At 46.1% G+C, this 19131-nt stretch overlaps 1 protein-coding gene and 1 long non-coding RNA gene across 9 annotated transcripts in view; one reads left to right on the forward strand and one right to left on the reverse strand.

The window, feature by feature from the left end:
• Ankrd6 (ankyrin repeat domain 6) overlaps positions 1-13408 on the reverse strand; it is a 137132-nt gene extending 123724 nt beyond the window's left edge. For 7 of the 8 annotated variants that reach the window (XM_087550444.1, XM_087550448.1, XM_087550451.1 and 4 more), the window contains exon 1: positions 13283-13381. The gene's annotated coding sequence lies outside the window, so the exon portion shown is untranslated. 8 annotated transcript variants of the gene reach the window in all.
• LOC148005727 (uncharacterized) lies at positions 11267-15115 on the forward strand. Its single transcript, XR_015620772.1, has 3 exons — positions 11267-11319; positions 11757-11825; positions 12966-15115. It is a non-coding gene; the product is annotated as an uncharacterized LOC148005727 (long non-coding RNA).
• Positions 15116-19131: the final 4016 nt, after the last annotated feature.

The following is a 19131-nucleotide window of genomic DNA, read 5'->3' on the forward strand; positions in this document are numbered from 1 at the left end:
AACTTCAGAGACTAATAATCCTCCCCAGGCACAGTTCATAAGACTATATAGTCTGTTATCTCAGACCACGTTCATCTTTGAAGGGTTGTGGTTTTATACTTAACCTTGGGCAGGCTGACTTTTATTTCCAGTACCCAAATACAAATATGTTTGCTTCCAAAAGTGGACAAAAAAAGGGGTGGAAATGCAGTTCAGTGGTGAAGTCCTTCCTTGGCATAAATAATGTCCTGGGTTCATCCCCAGTACACATGTTACCTCCTTTCCCCGCCAAACGCAACCCCACCACGCACACACATACACAATCACACCACACACGTACACACACACACACACACACACACACACACACACACACAACCTAATGAAAGACTGTCTACAAGGAAAGCCAGGTGCAAACATGAGTTCAGGTTGCTTTCTGTTTACTTGCCCTATTTTAATTAATATTATTATCTGAACTAAATAATGGTTTCTATTTGTTTTTTGAAAAAGTCATAAGGCTTTCAACTTAATTAAATATCATGTTAACATAGAAATATTTAAAATTTTCATCCCTTTTCCCTAATAATTTAATTTCTGAAAATCTACTTTAAGGAATTAGCTAATAGAATATAAAGTATTTGTGTACATATAGTTTCAATGTTGTTTTTAAAATAGCATTCCAAGCCAGGCAGTGGTGGCAGCTGCCTTTAATCCCAGCACTCGGGAGGCAGAGGCAGATGGATCTCTGAGTTGGAGGCCATCCTGATCTACAGAGTGAGCTCCACAGAGAAACCATGCCTTGGTGAACCTAAACAAACAAACATGGAAGAATCTAAGTGTTCAAGAAGAACACCGTCGCAAAGGACACTGAGTTATTAAGGGACTGGTGAAAGGCTGCATAAACTTAAGGCCTGGGTGGAAGGCTCAGCGGCAGAGGGCCTGGGTGTGAGGACCCATGCCAAAGGAGTGTTCTAATCCTAAATTATGAGCACCAGCTTTGCAACAGATGCAAGGCGATTTAGTGTAGTGCTTCTTAACACTCTAAGGCAGTGCTATTTAGGCAGGCCTGGGGGAACTTAGAAAGAGGAAGGGAGAAGAGGGAAGGGGAGAGGAAGGAAGGAAATGGGTGTAGGAAATGGAGAATGTTTCAACGTAAATTAAATTGTCCCCTCAAAAATACAAATACAGGGCTGGGGATTTAGCTCAGTGGTAGAGCGCTTACCTAGGAAGCGCAAGGCCCTGGGTTTGGTCCCCAGCTCCGAAAAAAAGAACCAAAAAAAAAAAAAATAATAATAATCAGAAAATATAACAAAAACATTTAACAACACTAAACAATGCACACTTAGTAGGATTATAAAACATATAAGGGAATGATGACTAGAGGTTAGAACCACGCAGGCTGACATGCATGTATCAGTGATAGAGGACTTGCTTAGCATGTGAGAGGCCCTGACGTGAATCCCCCCAACAGGGATGCCATGGCTCAGCGCTCACTCCTTAATCTTAAGAAAGCTCTCCAAGCCACAGGTTGCTCCTTAATCGATGCGCTCAACCTGTGATCAGTGGCCAATTACAGGCCTCCTTTCAAAGCTCACTGTAAGTTCACTCTTAATCTGTTCTCCAGGTCAACACAGGGTGGCCATGTTTGCGTAACTGAATCTGTAACGAAGAGGGGAAAAAAGGCAACCTCAATGTGAAAACTGACTAGGACGTCTATAGTTATACAAGGAAAAGCTGAGGACCGGTGAGATGGCTCAGCGGCTAGAAGTTCCTGTGGCCAACGTCCTGAATTTGATCCCCCAGGACCCACATGGTAGGAAAGAACTGTCCTCTGACATCTACCTGCTTGCTATCGCACACCATATCCTACCCACACATAACGTAAATGAATGTAAAAAACATGGTTTTCTGAAGAAGACAGACCTGACTATGGGAATGTTGCTTCTGTAAATGCTGGAAGATGGCAGGCAGATGGTCACCCAGAACAGATAGATAAAGAAAATTTATCAACATAAATGAGGAAAGCAATTGGGAGCTTTTAGATGTATTTTATTTAACTGTGTGCATGCGCCAGTCCAGCTCTGATATGTTTTAAATGAAGAAGTTACAAGGGCTAGGGAGATGGCTCCGTGATGAGAGTGCTTGCTACACAACTTTGAGGACCAAGTTCAGATCCCCGAACTTAAAGGGTTGGGGGGCTGGGGAAGACTAAGTCTCACCACCAAGCTCAGAGTTTGACTGAGAGACTGAGAAAAAGTTGGAAGATGAACCAGGAGGATTCATCGGACCTCCACATGCACGTGCATACACATGATGGGAGGGAAAGGAAAAGAAAAAGAAATTGTAGCAAGCTAGCTATAATTCCTGCGATCCCAGCACTCAAGAAACAGGAGCAGAACAATTATCACAAGTTTGAGGCCAGCTTGATTTCTACTGTGAAACTCTGCCCTAAAACAAGAAAGAGACAAGGAAACGGGGAAGGGAGGAGAGAGGAAAAGGAATAAGGACAGGAGAGGAGAGAAAGGGAGAAGAGAGAAGGAAGGGAAGACAGAAGAGAGGAAGAGAGGGAAGGAAGGGGAAGGGAGAGGCACAAGAGATAAATGGAAGGAGGTATGAGGAAGGGAGGGAGGGAGGGAGGGAGGGAGGGAAGGAAGGAGGGAGGGAAGAGAGGGAGGGAGGGAAGAGAGGGAGGGAGGGAGGGAAGAGAGGGAGGGAGGGAAGAGAGGGAGGGAGGGAGGGAAGAGAGGGAGGGAGGGAGGGAGGGAAGAGAGGGAGGGAGGGAGGGATCTGGGAGGGATCTGGGAGGGAGGACTTTCCTACTGGAGGAACCGTGGGAGCTACTTCACGACCCTGAACACAGAAGATGAAAATGTTGGAGGCCTGATACAAACTTCAAACGGACTGTGAAGATTCACCAGGGTATATCAAGGATGCCAGGGTGTCACAAGTTCTCTGCTGAGAAAAATTCTGTTCAAACCACTCTTAAAAAGTAAAACAAGTCAGTCCTTAAGGTTGCTAACGTTTTAAATGACAGTGTACTGAGTCTGCCTCTCCATTTCCACACAGTAAAGGGATTTTGTCAGAAAAATGTACCTGCCTGAGAGCAAGGACAGCTCTGCCCCTCCGCCCACGAGTGTCCATGCAGTTCCCTGAGACTCCACTCTCACTATATAAAGTGTGGTGGTCGGGATGGGGGGGATCGGGGTCTCCGTGAGGACAGCCTGCAGCTCCCAGTGGAGGCAGAGGGTGAGCTGTTTGCAGACCAGAGTGGTATTTTGTTGAGCGAGAACAATGTCACTGTGACTCAGACCCATGGGAGCAGTGGGGTAGTCAATGAGGCTCAGTCTAACCCACCAGGGCCGGTGATCAGAGGGCAGTAGCTGGCAGAGGGCACAAAAGCTGCCCTCAGACATGAAATCAGACCCATGCCTCGCTGGCGGCCAGCTCTGCTCTCCTCTCTTTAAAGTCAGCCAGGTTTTCATGAAACAGACTCCTGCGAAGGGCATCATTATTGTCTGCTTTCAAGAAAGGCAGCTCAGTCAGGTTTGAATGTGGAGACCTGGCTTCTCAGATACATTACTAAGGCTAACTACAAGGAAACCACTTTTCCTTGTGCTAATTACAAGGAGGGGGTTGGAAACAGAACAAATGACTCAAGAAAGAAAGAAAGAAAGAAAGAAAGAAAGAAAGAAAGAAAGAAAGAAAGAAAGAAAGAAAGAAAGAAAAAAAGCGTACTCCACTTTCGGCGGAGGGACCAGGCTCTGCAGAGAGCAGTCTGCATCCTTGCTCAAGCGAAGCCATCCACTCTGCCCTAATTAATAGAGTCTGGCAGCTCTGCACAGGGATGATCTCAGAGCAGCTTATAGTCAATATCGGGCTCTCCTCCTGGATCAGAACTACAGCACAACACTCTCCTCCCACAACCCCTGGTGTTGCTTTTTAAATGCAAAACCCATCAGGTATAATGTGGCTTTTGTTTGCTTAGATTTGGGGAGCACTCTGAAGGAGTCCTCCATCAACACTGATCAGAAAGACGCCTTATGAAACTGAGATGCTGACTTCCGCCCAATCCAGCTGGCTGGGAGATGCAGAACAGAGACTAGATGTTGCTTAGGATTTATTCTTTTTTTCTTTAAAAGATTTGTTTATTTATTATATATAAATACACTGTATCTGTCTTCAGGCACACCAAAAGAGGGCATCGGATCCCATTACAGATGGTTGTGAGCCACCATGTGGTTGCTGAGAATTGAACTCAGGACCTCTGGGAGAGCAGTCAGAGCTCCTAACCACTGAGCCGTCTCTCCATCTCTTGTTTTTTTTTTTTTTTTTTTCTTTTTTCCGGAGCTGGGGACTGAACCCAGGGCCTTGCGCTTGCTAGGCAAGTGCTCTACCACTGAGCTAAATCCCCAACCCCTCTCCATTTCTTTTATTCTTAGAGTAAATGCCCCTGTGTTAAGGTAATTCCAAAGGTTGGGTGGGAGAACATGGTAGCAAGAAGCACAGAGGTTTGCAGCCAAATTGGGCAGGATTTTATATTTTATTTTCAAACACATAAAAACATGGTCCTGCATGAGGCAGCCAGTAAACTGTTAGCACAATGTTCCTCACCAAAGGAAGAATAAAATGTGTCAAGTTAGGATCTAAAAAAGTCTGAGTCCCACAGAAGATCCAGACAATCGGTTCTGCTGTGTCGTCAAGATAATAGATATTATTTTTAAGGATAATATGGTGTGTTCCACACATGGCTTCTGCAGGGCTCAGTCATGGAGAGCAAAGAAATTCCACTGTTTAAGAGAGCAGCTCTAGTGGGGGAAGAAGAGGAAGGACCTACAATTACCATTTGAATAACAATAGACAATAACTAGCAGTTAGAGATCCTTCCGGAAGGAACAAAATTGCAAAGGTATTCCTACCTTCCCAACAACAGCAGGAATTTGAATTCTGGTCATTTTTATCATATGTCAAATATTATGTGATATTAATAATAATAATTAAATATTAAGCACCTCATTACTTAAAAAAAAAAAAGCCTTCGATAATCTGCGGGCTCCTTTAGGTCCCTATGAACAATCACTGTGAAATCGATTCCCTTCTCTGTCTCCCAACAGGATGTTAACTAGCTTTCAGGCCTTTATTAAATGACAATGTTTACTATATTTAGTGTGTAAAACATCAGGTTTTACCTCAGTGGGGTAGGTAAGATACAAAATGCTGCCACTCGCCAGGGCCTGGGAGAGCAGGGGGATGTTCTCCAGAGATGTTCAGCAGGCCCTGCTCCACTGAGCCACATCCCCAGCCTGCACCCAGCCCCGAAACAGAGTTTCTTTGTACAGCAGTAATCATATAAAGTATGGAGGTGTGTGGTCCTTTGACTCTTTCTTTGAGTTTCTATTCTTTCTTTTTGTGTAGTTTTTTTTGTTTTTGTCTTAAGGTTTCTATTACTGGATGAAACATCACGACCAAACTGACTTGGGGAAGACAACCGGTGCACAACCCTGGACTGCCAGAGTGGGAGTGACAGTGCCCACAATGACCTGAGGCACTGTGGAACCATCAGTCAGGAAAATACCCTACAGACATTCCTACAGGCCAATTCAGTGGAAGCATTTTTTTTCAGTGAAGATATCTTCCCAGATGTCCCTAGCTTGTGCCAAGTCGGCATGGAAATGACCCCGCACAGCGTGTTTCTTGGGTTCCACTTTTTTATTTCCATATTGTATAAAAACCCAACAGACACAAGGAGGGTTCCCACTGTCCATTACTGATTGTACAACTCTTCCAGGTTTTGATCAGCACCCAGAAGAAAAGAGAAGGCCCCACGAGCAAGCCAGGCATCAGGAGCACAAAACCCAGGACTAAAAGCATCCCAAGTATGGGTGGCAACTCACACTGTTAATCCCAGTCCACCGTGCAGAGACAGGCAGATCTCCAAGTTCAAGGCCAGCCTGGTCTACAGAGTTCCAGGACAGCCAGGGCTATGCAGAGAAACCCTGTACACTGGTTGGTTTTGTGTGTCAATTTGACACAAGCTGGAGTTACCACAGAAAAAGGAGACTCAGTTAAGGAAATGCCTCCATGAGATCCAGCTGTGAGGCATTAACTAGTGATCAAGTGTGGGAGGGCCCAGCCCATTGTGTGTGGTGCTGTCCCTGGGCTGGTGGTTCTGGGTTCTATAAGAGAGCAAGCTGAGCAAGCCAGGGGAAGCAAGACAGTAAGTAACATCCCTCCACAGCCTCTGCATCAGCTCCTGCTTCCTGACCTGCTTGAGTTCCAGTCCTGACTTTTTTGGGTGATGAACAGCAATGTGGAAGGGTAAGCTGAATTAACCCTTTCCTCCCCAACTTGCTTCTTGGTCATGGTGTTTTATGCAGGAATAGAAACCCTAACCAAGTCACCCTGTCTCAAAAAAACAAAAAACAAACAAAAAAAAAACCCAAAAAACAAAGAAAACAAACAAAAATCAAAGTATCAGAAATGGTCAAACAGTCATGCTTTGCTTGTGAAGCACCCACTCAAGCAGTTCTTTCCGCTCCAACTCTTCGACTTCCATTCACTTTGATTCTGACTTTTAAATTTAATTTCTTGAGACAAGGTTTCTCTCTAACGCTTGTGTGGCTGAGGATGATCATGAACTTCAGATCCTCACAGGCAGCCCCCCACCCCCGCTCCTTCCAGTGCTGAGTGTGAACCTTCTGGCCTGATTTTCAAAAGTTCCGGATATCCTAGGCTATTATTTCCAGAACTTGCTCACTCTTAGCTTCAAGAGGTCCAACGTTCTCTGACGCGTCCGCACCGACTTCTTTCCTGTGGGTCGAGGGAAGCAGCAGGTGTCTGCATGAGTGAGTGATTTAACTTACGGTGTAAACCTGCTGTTGTGCTCAGAGTGCCGCAAATGCTGTCACTGGGTACTGGCCGAAGGTCCCCAGCTATGCCATCCAGTGGGTAAGATGGCAGTGATGCTGGAAGCAAGAAGCCAGTCGGGAGCTGCTATAATAACTAAGTTTAGGGCAATAAATAATTTTTTAAAAATTAAACAGCCGGGGAGCTAGATTTGTCCAACAACTATCACTGTCAAAGCTCTGACCCACTGTGCCCCTGAAATCCCCACCCAGGGGCTGACCAACTCCCAACGGCACACAGCCCCAGACACAGCATGTCATTAATCCATTAAGTCAAGAAAGAAAAGCTCTCTGGCCTCCCAGACTTGTGGAAAACCTGGGAAGAAGCATTTCACATTAGCTTCTTAAAAACGCAAGACAACACCAAAGGAATCTACATTGAAAAGCGGTGCTAAGGGCTGGAGAGATGGCTCAGTGGTTAAGGGCACTGACTGCTCTTCCAGAGGTCCTGAGTTCAATTCTCAGCAACCACCTGGTAGCTTACAACTATCTGTAATGAGATCTGATCCCCTCTTCTGGTGTGTCTGAAGACAGCGACAGTGCGATCATATACTTAAAATAAATAAATTTTAAAAAAAACAACAACTTCTCCTTGGCTGACTGGGTACCAGGATCTTTTTCACATGTCCCACATTTAACTGTCAGGCGCTAGATAGAGCTAAATGGGGTTTCCTGGAGCAAATTTACTTCATGCAATTAAGAAGGACCAAACTATATAACTTTAGTTTCCTGTAAAAAGCAAGTAAGTAAAAATGACACTTATATTTTATGAATACGTGACACAGCCCATGCCAAAGTCGTGCTGTTTGGAGCTGAAACAAGACTCACACTACCGCCTGCCAGCAGTCTTAAGTAGCTTAAACTGGATGATAACGTTTAGGAAGCCACTGAGACATGCAGACTCTTGTCCTGGCCTAATCTCCCTCCTCTCTCCTTCTTTCTTTTTTTTTTTTTTCTTTTTGGTTCTTTTTTTTGGAGCTGGGGACCGAACCCAGGGCCTTGCGCTTCCTAGGCAAGCGCTCTACCGCTGAGCTAAATCCCCAGCCCCTCTCCTTCTTTCTTAAACGTACGATTCTCTATGGTCAGATGACTGAATAAAGCCAATTTTCTTCAGTTACTAATAAGTACTTGAACATACAGAACACTCATGATACAATTATGTCCTATATGAAGATGTCATCCACACCTACACTGTGAAAACCGAGTGAGTGAGTATGTGTGTATGTGAGTGTGTGTGTGTGTGTAAGTGAGTGTGTGTGTGTTTGTGTCTGTGTACGTTTGTGTGTGTACATGAGTGTGTGTGTTTGTGCGTGGTGTGTGTGTGTGTGAGAGTATGTGTATGAGTGTGTGTGTGTGTGTGTGTGTTTCTGTCTGTGTACGTTTGTGTCTGTGTACGTTTGTGTGTGTACATGAGTGTGTGTGTTTGTGTGTGGTGTGTGAGTGTGTGTGTGAGAGTATGTGTATGAGTGTGCGTGGTGTGTGTGTGTGAGAGTATGTGTATGAGTGAGTGTGTGTGTGTGTGTGTGAGAGTATGTGTATGAGTGTGTGTGTTTGTGCGTGGTGTGTGTGTGTGAGAGTATGTGTATGAGTGTGTGTGTGTGTGTGTGTGTGTGTGTGTGTGTGTGTGTGTGGCTTATTTGGTCTTTTGGTGTTTTGGAATATTTTTGAGATAGGGGCTTTTTCTGTGGCCAATCCTCTCAATCTTCCTGCTTCGGCTCCCAAGTGAAGCCTAGCCTGTATTACAAAAGACTCTCCATCCATCCATCCATCCATCCATCCATCCATCCATCCATCCATCAGCATAGCTGCCGAGGCTGGTACTCCTTGAATTCAGGGAGAGCGATGTAGCTGGCTCGGGCCAAGTGTGGTAACCCTCCACACTCTCTTCTGCCTTAAACTTTTAGGCCACAAATTCAAGACAGCTCCATCACAAAGAAGGAAGCGCCCTGACCCGTGACTGACCTGAAGGAGAACTACCCGGGAAGAGAGCTGCCCAGCCCGAAATAACCAACTTTACTAGACGAATACTCCCCCGGGTTAGGCCACTGAGCTCCAGAACTGTTTGTTACGATGCACAGCATGCATGCATGGGCAGAAGAGTCTAAGTATAATGTATTTAAAGGGCTTCTAACATAAAAGTAGATAGAGAAGAATCATATACGTAAGAAAAGCCTGCAAGTTACAATTTTACCATTTTGGATAAGTAAAAAAGAAAGAAAGAAAAGAATAAAAACATGGAGGAACGGGGTTGGGATTTAGCTCAATGGTAGAACGCTTGTCTAGCAAGCGCAAGGCACTGGGTTCAGTCTTCAACTCCGGGAGGGGTGGGGGGGAACATGGAGGAAGTCGATGTCTTAGCCTCAGAAACACTGTGTTTAGGTAAATTCTATGTGGTGCTTCACACTCTAACAATCTGCGAATGAAATGCTCCCTTAACCATGTCGTACTGAAAAAAGCAGAATACATTGTACAAATACTGTGAAACAAAGAATAAACCAAAGGCAGCCTCAGAATTAAAGTATCTGTCATCGGGACAATTTACCTAATTTCAGAGGCCAGCCCTCCAGCTCTGTGGCCAAGCACTTGCCGAGCACATGGAGGCCCTAGATTCAGTCCCCAGCACAGAGAGTGGAGGGTTCAGCTGACTTTCATCTTTTTACTGGAGCCCCCAGTAAATAACACAGACACTTGCCTTTCAAAAGGAGCACACGGATGCTTTCCAACTCTTCCCTGCCCTGCCTGGGCTCGAGGAGATAGTGGGAGAGGCAGATGATGTCATCCCAGGTTCTCTGGCCACCCTACACTGTCCCTGAACTCAGTGCCCTGCTACAGTCTGGGATCATGAACAGAAATGTTCACCCTTAAATTTTATTTTAAAATACTATTAAGGGAAAAGTGGTATCATCATATCATAATTTCAAAAATAAAAAGAAACAACTTCAAACACACTATTGGATTCACAGAGCTCAAACCTTCTCAGCATGTTCTCCCTGACTGCTGTTAACCAAAACTGATTTTCCGTCCCTGTAAATCTGACTGCTCCAGGTCTGACACACAGAGTCTCAGAGTCTGCACATCACTAACTATATTCCAGTTTGGAGTGTTAGTCTGGACCCTGGCTGGGTATTCTGCAGCTGTAATTTACAGGAGTGACCTCTCTAGTACACTTAACAAGCTAAGTGTACTAAACATGTGGTCCCCAAGTGCTGAACCCAGCCTAAGCACTGAATCCCAAGCCTTGAATCGCAGCAGCGGAGTTTGAGGCCAGCCCAGGGTGGCGGGATGGAGAACACAGCTCTGATTCTGTACCTACAATAGCTTGTCTTTGCAGAGCTGTGTTTCCAGGGCTGGCTGTGACAAAGTGCTATGGAAAATTTGCTGCGGAACAGGATATGAGGAGTAGTGTCCTGACCAGACACAGGACAGGCACAGGCATCCTGCTAGTGACCGGCTACTTAAACCTAACAGAAGCCAGGCATGCTGAGGCCTCCATCTGTCATCCAGACAGGGCACTAAGGAAGGAGGACTGCCATGCTGGGAGGCCAGCACTTACATAGCAACACCCTGCCTTTACATAAATAAATATAGAGCTGGAAAGATGGCTCCGGGGTTACAGCATTCTCTGCTTTTCCAAAGGAAGAGCAGCCACCTGCTCACAATCATCTATTCCAGTCCTTTCTTCTGATCCCCATGGGTAGCGCGTGCACACACGCACCCACGCACGCACACACACACATGTGCACACACTCACACACACAGTGCACAGATTTACACAAAGGCAAAACACCCACATATATAAAAGCCTCAAAAATATTTTCAATTAAATGAATATAGCTTCTACATGCATCATCTTTTCAAGTGGTATCTAAATAGATTGTTGTTTTCACCTATCCACTCCTACCTATTTCAACCTAAGAATACCAGGACAAACTTCCTTACACAATGAAGATCCCAGGGCCTCTCCAGGAGGCTTTCCTTCAACTAAGACTTCAGAGCTGGCCAACAGTCACTGGAAGGGGCTCTACGCAGAGGCAGGAGGATTTCTGTATGTTGGCTACACACAGACCTATCTCACAGGGGAAGGGGGGGCGGTGTCGGGCACAAAGGAACCACTGAAGAGAACTGTGTTTATCCTGAAGAAAAACAGTGACCCCGGGGAGGGCACAGTAAGGAAAGAGAGTTGTGGGGTAAAGCCATTTTGAAAGATCACTCTCGTCTCAACCCTCATTTCAACTTTCAAAGCTCTAACAATGCTCTCTTGATAGCTGTATTTCTTTTAAAAAACGTTTCCTGGAGACACAGGGACACAAATTACTGTTTTTCAAATTCCTAGGGACTCAAGCAAGCTTCTTAAATTAGAGCCTCTAAGTGAGCTGAAGAGTTCTACACACAGACTGAACACGCCCCAGAGTCCACCGCAGGTCTCCCGGCTCAGACGGTGAGCTTTCAGGGGTTTTCCGTTTGATTCTGGATATCCTGCTTTTAACTTAAGAACGTTCTAAATTGTTTCACAAATGCTTGCTTGGACATTTCCCTTCCCAACGGTTCTTCATTTAGAAGAAAAGGGGGACTAGTGATCTGATTGGGGGAGGGGGTAAGGGAAGGGCTCCTCAGCTGGGTGATGGGGTACTTGTGCCTGCTAGTTATTCTTGGGTACCACGTCTGAGCAGAAGCTTCTGGAGGTAGAACGGAGGACTTTGTGAATTAGCAGTGTGCCACGTTTCTAAGCCGAGTTATAGCACAAGCAGTTGGCTTTCATACGGAAGATAGGCTTTGAAAACACAGATGGGCTAAGGGGAATGCTAAGGTTAACATTTGGTGCTTACCAATGTCAAGAAAGGAGTTAACAAATGAGGTTGGGTGTTTTGTTTTAAGGACGGAATTTTGTTGTGCATCCCACGAAAACGTCAAACTGCCTCAGCCTCCAGAGGACTGGAATTGGAGGTACGTACCACAAGGCCTAGCATTTTTGAAATGTATTTATTCTTACTGATGTGCATTGGTGTTTTGCATGTATATCTGTGTAAGGGTATTGGGTTCACTGGAACAGAGCTGTGAGCTGCCACGTGGGTGCTAAGAATTGGTCCTGGGTCCCCTGGAAGAGAAGCCAATGCTCTTAACTGCTGAGCCATCTCTCCAGGCCCCTAAGCCTAGCATTTTTATTGTGATGGCTTTAATTATTTTTTTTTTTAATCAGCTTTGGTTAGACTTCTGAACACTGTCAAACTGTTTTCTGGTCTGCAATTTTCCTTTCTTTTTTTCTCGGCCTGCTCTTTCCCCTCAAGCTGAGAGGGCAGAAAACCCTCCCAATTGTATTATGAATTCCTCGTCCAGTCTTAGATATTTATCTATTGTGTGTGTGTATGAACCATAATACATGATGAGGTCAGAGGACTCAACTTGTAAGAGTCAGTTCCTCCCTGTCCCAGCTTCTGAGAATGAAATTCAAATTGTCTGGTGGCAAGAGTCTTTGCCAAGTGAGTCATCCTCTGGCCACTGTATTCTTAGGATAAAACAAAACAAAACTCACCATATGCTAAGCACACAGTAGGGGTAACAAAGGAAGTTAATTATGCCAACTACTCACACAACAGCTATTTTAAAGATGAGAAACCGTTACTCAGTGTCCATCACAACCTTTGAGACAACCTTACACCTGGGTGTGATTGGCCATTGCCCATTTCTTTCCATAACATTTAATCTGTACCAACTTAATACACATGGCTACCACCAGCCAAGCGACTCACAGGAAGAATGCCGGACATGGGAAAACTTGATGCCAACTTCGAGGTTATGTATGACGCTTTCAGTTCACAGTTCCAAATATTAAGGCTTCACGACACGGGTTTTCCAGTCACACACCTAACTGGTTGTTTCACAACTCAGTCTCATGCCATCAAAGTGGTAAACACACACACACACACACACACACACACACACACACACACACACACATACACACACGCACGCACCTTACCACCTCGTGAATCCTCTCAGTGTACTGGGGGGGGGGGGAGGCATTTGGCCAGCTTTACAAAGTTCAATTCTTTTTTGGATCAGCAGTGAAGCTCCCCTTCTCTCCAGCTCCCCAAATCTACAGGAAGCGCCACACTTCAATGCCCTAGGCAAGTGAGAGAAGCCTGAAACTAAAAAGCGACGCACAAGGCCCTGAGGCCCCGCGGGACCAGCTGCGCTCCAAACGACCCTGGAAACTGCCCTTGCCCTGGACAGCGGAAGAGTTTGCAGGGCGAGCACTTCCCCACACGCGCGACATCGAGTGCGCCCGGAGCTAGAGGGCCAGCAAGGAGCGCGGCCCCTGCCAGCGGCGTCCCCTCCCTGTGTCCCTATAAGCGTTCCCTGAGGATCACCAGCACTCGTAGGGGCCGGGGACTGCCCAGTACCTTTTGCTCCTGCGCCGGCCGGCCGCTCCGCACGGAGCTCGCGGGCCGCTGCGCTCCCTGCCCGCAGCCGCTCGCCCCACGCTCCACCGCGCGTGGTCTAGATGCCTTAGGACCCCGCCCCGTATGCCACGCCCACAGGCCACGCCCCACCTGGCTGTCCGCAGGGCTACAGCGCCCCGCAGCGGCCACTGGTCATTGCACCACTGTCCTCCCGAACCGCACATCCAGGCGGTGCGGGATGGCGCCCGCTGGGACTCACGCCACCGGCAGCAGGAGGACCCGCTCTGAGGGCTGTTTCCACGGCCGCATCAAGCCCAGGCGCGTCGAATGGATGGACTGAGCGGGGAACCAGACAACCTGTGGCCACCTACAAGCCGACTGGCTGGAACCAATGGAAACCGAGGAAGCTGCTGCAGAGGGTCGAGAATCGTCCCGCCCGCTGCTGCCCAGTGAAGGACCAGCAGGGGCATCAGTCCTCACCCGAGGGTTCCAAGCACGTCTTACATACTGTTGTCTGGAGTGTTTTTGTCTCTCTCTGCTACTTTTTCAGTACCTAGAAGAGCTCCCTGGGCAGCATAAACGAGGGTGTTAGACACCAACAAATGTCTCCTACACTGGCCTACGTGAGCCTATCTGAAAAAGAAGAGAAAAGGAGAAAGAGAAAAAAACGCTTACTGAGAGATTTAGGAGTGTGGGAAGCCTGTAGCCTAATGTGAGCCAAAGGTTTACTTCAAAGAATGTGTTTATTTCAAACTCATAGCAGCCCCAATGACCAGGCTCAGATAATCAATGCCATCCCCAGCCTTATATGAATGCCATTCTACTCAAGGAAAATCTTCATGGGGCAGTCTGAGAGCTCAGTGGGTAAAGTGCTTGCTGCTAAAGGGAGAGGACCCAAATTCAAAACCCTAGCACCGATATACATATAAATGCACACAAGAAAGTGAACACACATACATGCACACGTGCACGCGCGCGTGCACACACACATGAATGAATGAATGAATGAATGATGATGAAGGAATGACGGAACTTTTTGCTCAAAGAGGAGGAGGGGTCAGCAAGTGGAACTGTGAACATGAAGCTTCAATCTTTCTTGAGGCTGGAGATAAATTTATGGTGAAGCGATTTTTTTCATAGCCTCTCTGGTGGGCTGGTTTTCAAGGAAAGAGCAACACAGCCCCTCCTTTTCCTTAGAGTATCTGTTTCCTTTTGCCTCCTGAAAGTATCAGACAGGAGACACTCCGAAATCCCCTCCCTGCCCACCCTAGAAGAGAGTTAAGCACTTGATCCTCCGAAACTATTTGGGAATGTTCCCCCCTCCCCTCCCAGTCTCAGCAGCTGTTTTATTAAGCAGTGTGAAAACCCTTCTGGGTGAAATTTGTTTTCAATCCCTGTCACTCCCAACCTGAAACTGTTAGGAGAGGAGCCTGTCCTGTCCCTGCCCACCAAGAGCTCCAGATTGCTCGGCAAGCAGGTCTCAACTAAACTCCAGAGCTCCCGACATAAAGTATGTACACGTGACATTTCAAAGTGACTATTTCCCTTTTATCCACAGTGAGAAATCCTCTCCCCTCCCTAAGGATTAATACCCAGTTAACAGTTGATTGGGGGAGTGGGGTGTTTCTTGTGTTGTAGTCCCTCATGAAGGGACCATGCTTCTGTAAACAATCTTATTAAAATTCATTGGTTGGGTCGTTAAAATTTTAAAAATAAAAAGGAAAGAAATGAAAAGAGTAGAAGAGACTGGATTTAAAAAAAAAAAAAAGAGCATCCCAGCGAAAGCAAATTGGATGAGGAAAAATAAAAAACAAACAACCCCCCCACACACACACACACAAAAAAAAAAAAAACTTCACAAAAAAAACCCACAAAAAACCATCCTGCAAGACCTTCGAGTTCCCCTGGGAGCTGACCAGTCTGCCTTTGTACCCAGACTTTGATTAATGGGAATTCCAGGCAGTGGCTGAGCTGTCATGGAGATCTTATCTCCAAGGAGCCACAGTTTAAAGCAACCAATGAAAAGAAAGCCCTAAATCTCCCTGGATTAAGGAAGGCCCCCCAGCCTGCAGCTCCATTCTTGCGCCTGTGGTTGGAGCCGCCACAGCCTGGCTTCTCTAATCTCCTCCCACCCGGCATTAGTTACTTTTCTATTGCTGTGATAAGACACCATGACCAAGAAAACGTGGAAAAGAAAATGTTCGGTTAGGACTTATAATTACAGACAATCCTGCGGGGAGCATGGCAGCAGGCAGGCACGGGGTTACAGCAGTAGCTGACACACTCAGCAGGCAGAGAGACGAAACCGGAAATGGTGTGGGCTTTTGACGAGATCGGGCGCGTTCAGGGTGTTATGGCTGTAGGCTGGTGTGGACTTTTGAAACCTCAAAGCCCACCTCCAATGACACCTCCTCCAACAAGACCATATCTAGTTCTTCCCAAACAGTTTCACCAGCTGGGGACGGAGTATTCAAATGTGAGCCTATGGGGGCCGTTCTCATTCAAACCTCTGCACATACTCACTTCAGCCTCCGGAGAAAGGTATCTACTTTGTGAATGACAGATAGTGCTCTGTGGTCACGTAACCTGCTCTGGCTCCCACCAGCATTTATTTAATGAGTTGGCTGCACGAGTTGTCTTCACATTAGTGTTGACTCAGCCGTCTGCAGTGTTTTGGCCTCTGTGCTTGCTACCACACAAACCCAGCTTTTGCTTTTGTAAGACGCCTTCCACAAGCCCCTCTATAATCATGTTCTTCTCGGTTCCGTCCTGAACTTCATACTCTCTTACTAACACTCTATGGTTCTTCTTGACCTGTTTTTTTTTAACCTTTGGACAAATGAACAGTTTTATGACACTTATACAATTTCTTCCCCCTGAGGGGACGGGATAGTATATTCTAGTATAGAATAGACTTTATTTAGGCCATGGGGAGGGGAGTTGTGGGAGTGGAGAGAGGGAGTGGAAGAGTGGAGACTGGCCATGAACATGTGGAGAGATGGGGACAGGAATGGGGAGAGAAGGGACAGAGAGAGAAGAGAGGAGGAGAGTGAGGAGGAGACAAGCAGCCCCTTTTATTGTAGTCAGGCACACCTGTGGGGCGGAGACTAGATGGAATGCTAACACGTGTGACTGAGGCCTGTGTATGTGTGTGTGTGTGTGAGAGAGAGAGAGAGAGAGAGAGAGAGAGAGAGAGAGAGAGAGAGAGAGAGGCTATGAAGGGCAGAGGTTGATGTGAAGTATCTTCTATGAGTCTTTCACTAAACCTGGAACTCCCTCCTTCATCTAGGCTATCTGGGTCAAAGGCCCCCAGAGCCCACCTATCTCTGTGTGCCTGCCTGTGGTAGTGTTTGGGTTTGGTTGGCCCATGAGAGGTAGAACTATTAGGAGATGTGGCCTTGCTGGAATAGTTCTGGCCTTGTTACAGGAAGTGTGTCACTGTGTAGGTGGGCTTTGAGATCTCCTAGTGCTCGAGCTCCACCCAGTGGGAAAGAGAGCCTCCTCTTGGTTGCCTGTGGGTGGTAGTTTCCTCTTCGCTGCCTTGCGATCAAGATGTAGAACTCTCTCAGCAATTCCTGCACCATGTCTAACTGCAGGCTGCCACGCTTTCTACCATGATGATAATGGACTGAACCAACGAAACTGTAAGCCAACCCCAATTAAATGTTTCCCTTGGGGGCTGGAGAGATGGCTCAGGGTTCAGAGCACTGACTGCTCTTCCAAAGGTTCTGAGTTCAATTCCCAGCAACCACATGGCGGCTCACAACCATCTCTAATGGGATCCGATGCCCTCTTCTGGTGAGTCTGAAGATGCTACAGTGTACTCCTAACATAAAAGAATAAGTTTAAAAAAAATGTTTGCCTTGGTTGTGATGTGTCTTCAGAGCAATGAAACCATAACAAAGACACTGCCCGATGTTATGGTCTTGGCAAACACAATTGTGCCTCGTTATTACTTGAGTGTAGGGCTCTCAGGTTTGCTTAGCCCTCCCATTGACATATTAACATTGGTTTGTTGGATTCCTTAAGAAACTCAGAATTTTTATTTGAAATCATAATATATGGTAGATTACATCGTTCCTTCAGTTTTGTTTTGTTGTTTTGTTGTTGCTGCTGCTGTTGTTTTGTTCGAGACTCACTGTCCTAGTTAGGTTTCTGTTGCTGAGATAAAACACTGACCAAGAGGTTGGAGAAAAGGCTCGGTGGTTTAGAGCACTTGCTGCTCCTGCAGACGGCCTGCTCTCAGTTCTCAGCATCCACATAGCGCCTCACAACCGTCTATAACTCCAGTTCCGGGGGGATCCAACGTCCTCTTCTGAACTCTGAGGCCGCATATGTGCAGGTGAAACATCCTTACACATTAAATAAATATGCAAATCTTTTTAAAAAATTAAATAAAAAGGATGTTTTAAAAAGCGGCGTCATGCAGAATGAGATGTTTAACTCTCTTACACTAAGCGTATTTTTTTTTAAAGATTTATTTATTGTATATGAGTACACTGTAGCTGTCTTCAGACACACCAGAAGAGGGCATCAGATCTCATTACAGGTGGTTGTGAGCCACCATGTGGTTGCTGGGATTTGAACTCAGGACCTCAAGAAGAGCAGTCAGTGCTCTTAACCACTGAGCCATCTCTCCAGCCCCTAAGTGTATGCTCTTAAGGTTCACCCAAATCGTGTGTGTAGTTCATCTTCTTATTGTTCATAATTATGACATGCGTAAGCTGCAGCTTGCTATTTCGCTATTTACCTGCTAAAAATCCTTTGAGTTTATAGTTTTAGGTTGCTATGAATAAAGCTACTATCAATATTTATATACATCTTTTGAGCTACGTGTATTTATGTGTGTGTTTGTCAGGGAGAACAGTCGGAGTGTAGGAGGTACAGCTTAAAGAAAGCATTGGAGAAACCAAACCTATTACAGGAGCCAATGCTTTCTCAAAGGAGGGAAATGACTGACCCCTGGTCACCCTGAAGGCTGGTGTGAATGTTGTCTGACAACCTGGTGATCTTTTTGCTGGAGCCAGCTTACCTGAATCCCCCAAAAGCCTGGACATTATTTAGTCCCTAATCCTAAACTTTGTCTCAGGCAAATAGAACTCATCCTTGAGAAAGCGGCCCCATGTGTTTTGCATTCTCCATCAATAGACTCTATTCTTATGCCCATTACAAATCCCTCCTCCTTAGGCTTCCCTGAGCACTGTTCATCTGTCAATAAAACTCATTGTTAAGGTGACAGGTGCTTTGCTAGGAACCTTTTTCCAAATTTTACTGTGCTTAAATGTGTAAGAGAAAAGAAGAGAAAAGCAAACCCTGAGGTCAAACTCTGGAAGTTTTGACTCCTGCTTGCAAAGGTGGTGCTAACTTGAGTTTCATTCTTCCCTGCAGACCACGAGGCTTCCAGAGGTCTCCAACATGGAGTTGGGGGGTACCATGGCATTCATATAGAGGTCAGAGGATGTCTTGAAGAAATTGGCAGAATTTCTCCTAGTATGTGGGTTCTCAGACTCAAACTCAAAACATCAGGCTTGGCAGGAAGTGCCTTGACCTGCTGAGCCCTCTTGCAAGTCAAACATTCTCTTTAACTTTTTTTCTTATTCACTTTACATCCTGCTCACTGTCTTTCTCCCCATCCCTCATCCCTTCCACCCTGGCATTTCAAGTCTTTGTGAGACTAGGCGCTTCCTCTCCTATTGAGACCAGACAAGGCAGCCCAGATAGAACAGATCCCACAGGAGGAAGGATTTCTAGCCCCTGAAGGGGATAGATGTTGCTATTAATATCAGTTGCCCCAGTGTTGTTATTAATATCAGGTATCAGTTGTTAATAATGTCAGAATATCGGCCGCA

The sequence above is a fragment of the Rattus norvegicus genome, chromosome 5, assembly GCF_021556685.1.
Source record: "Rattus norvegicus strain SHRSP/BbbUtx chromosome 5, alternate assembly SHRSP_T2T, whole genome shotgun sequence".
In the NCBI taxonomy this organism is placed as follows: domain Eukaryota; kingdom Metazoa; phylum Chordata; class Mammalia; order Rodentia; family Muridae; genus Rattus; species Rattus norvegicus.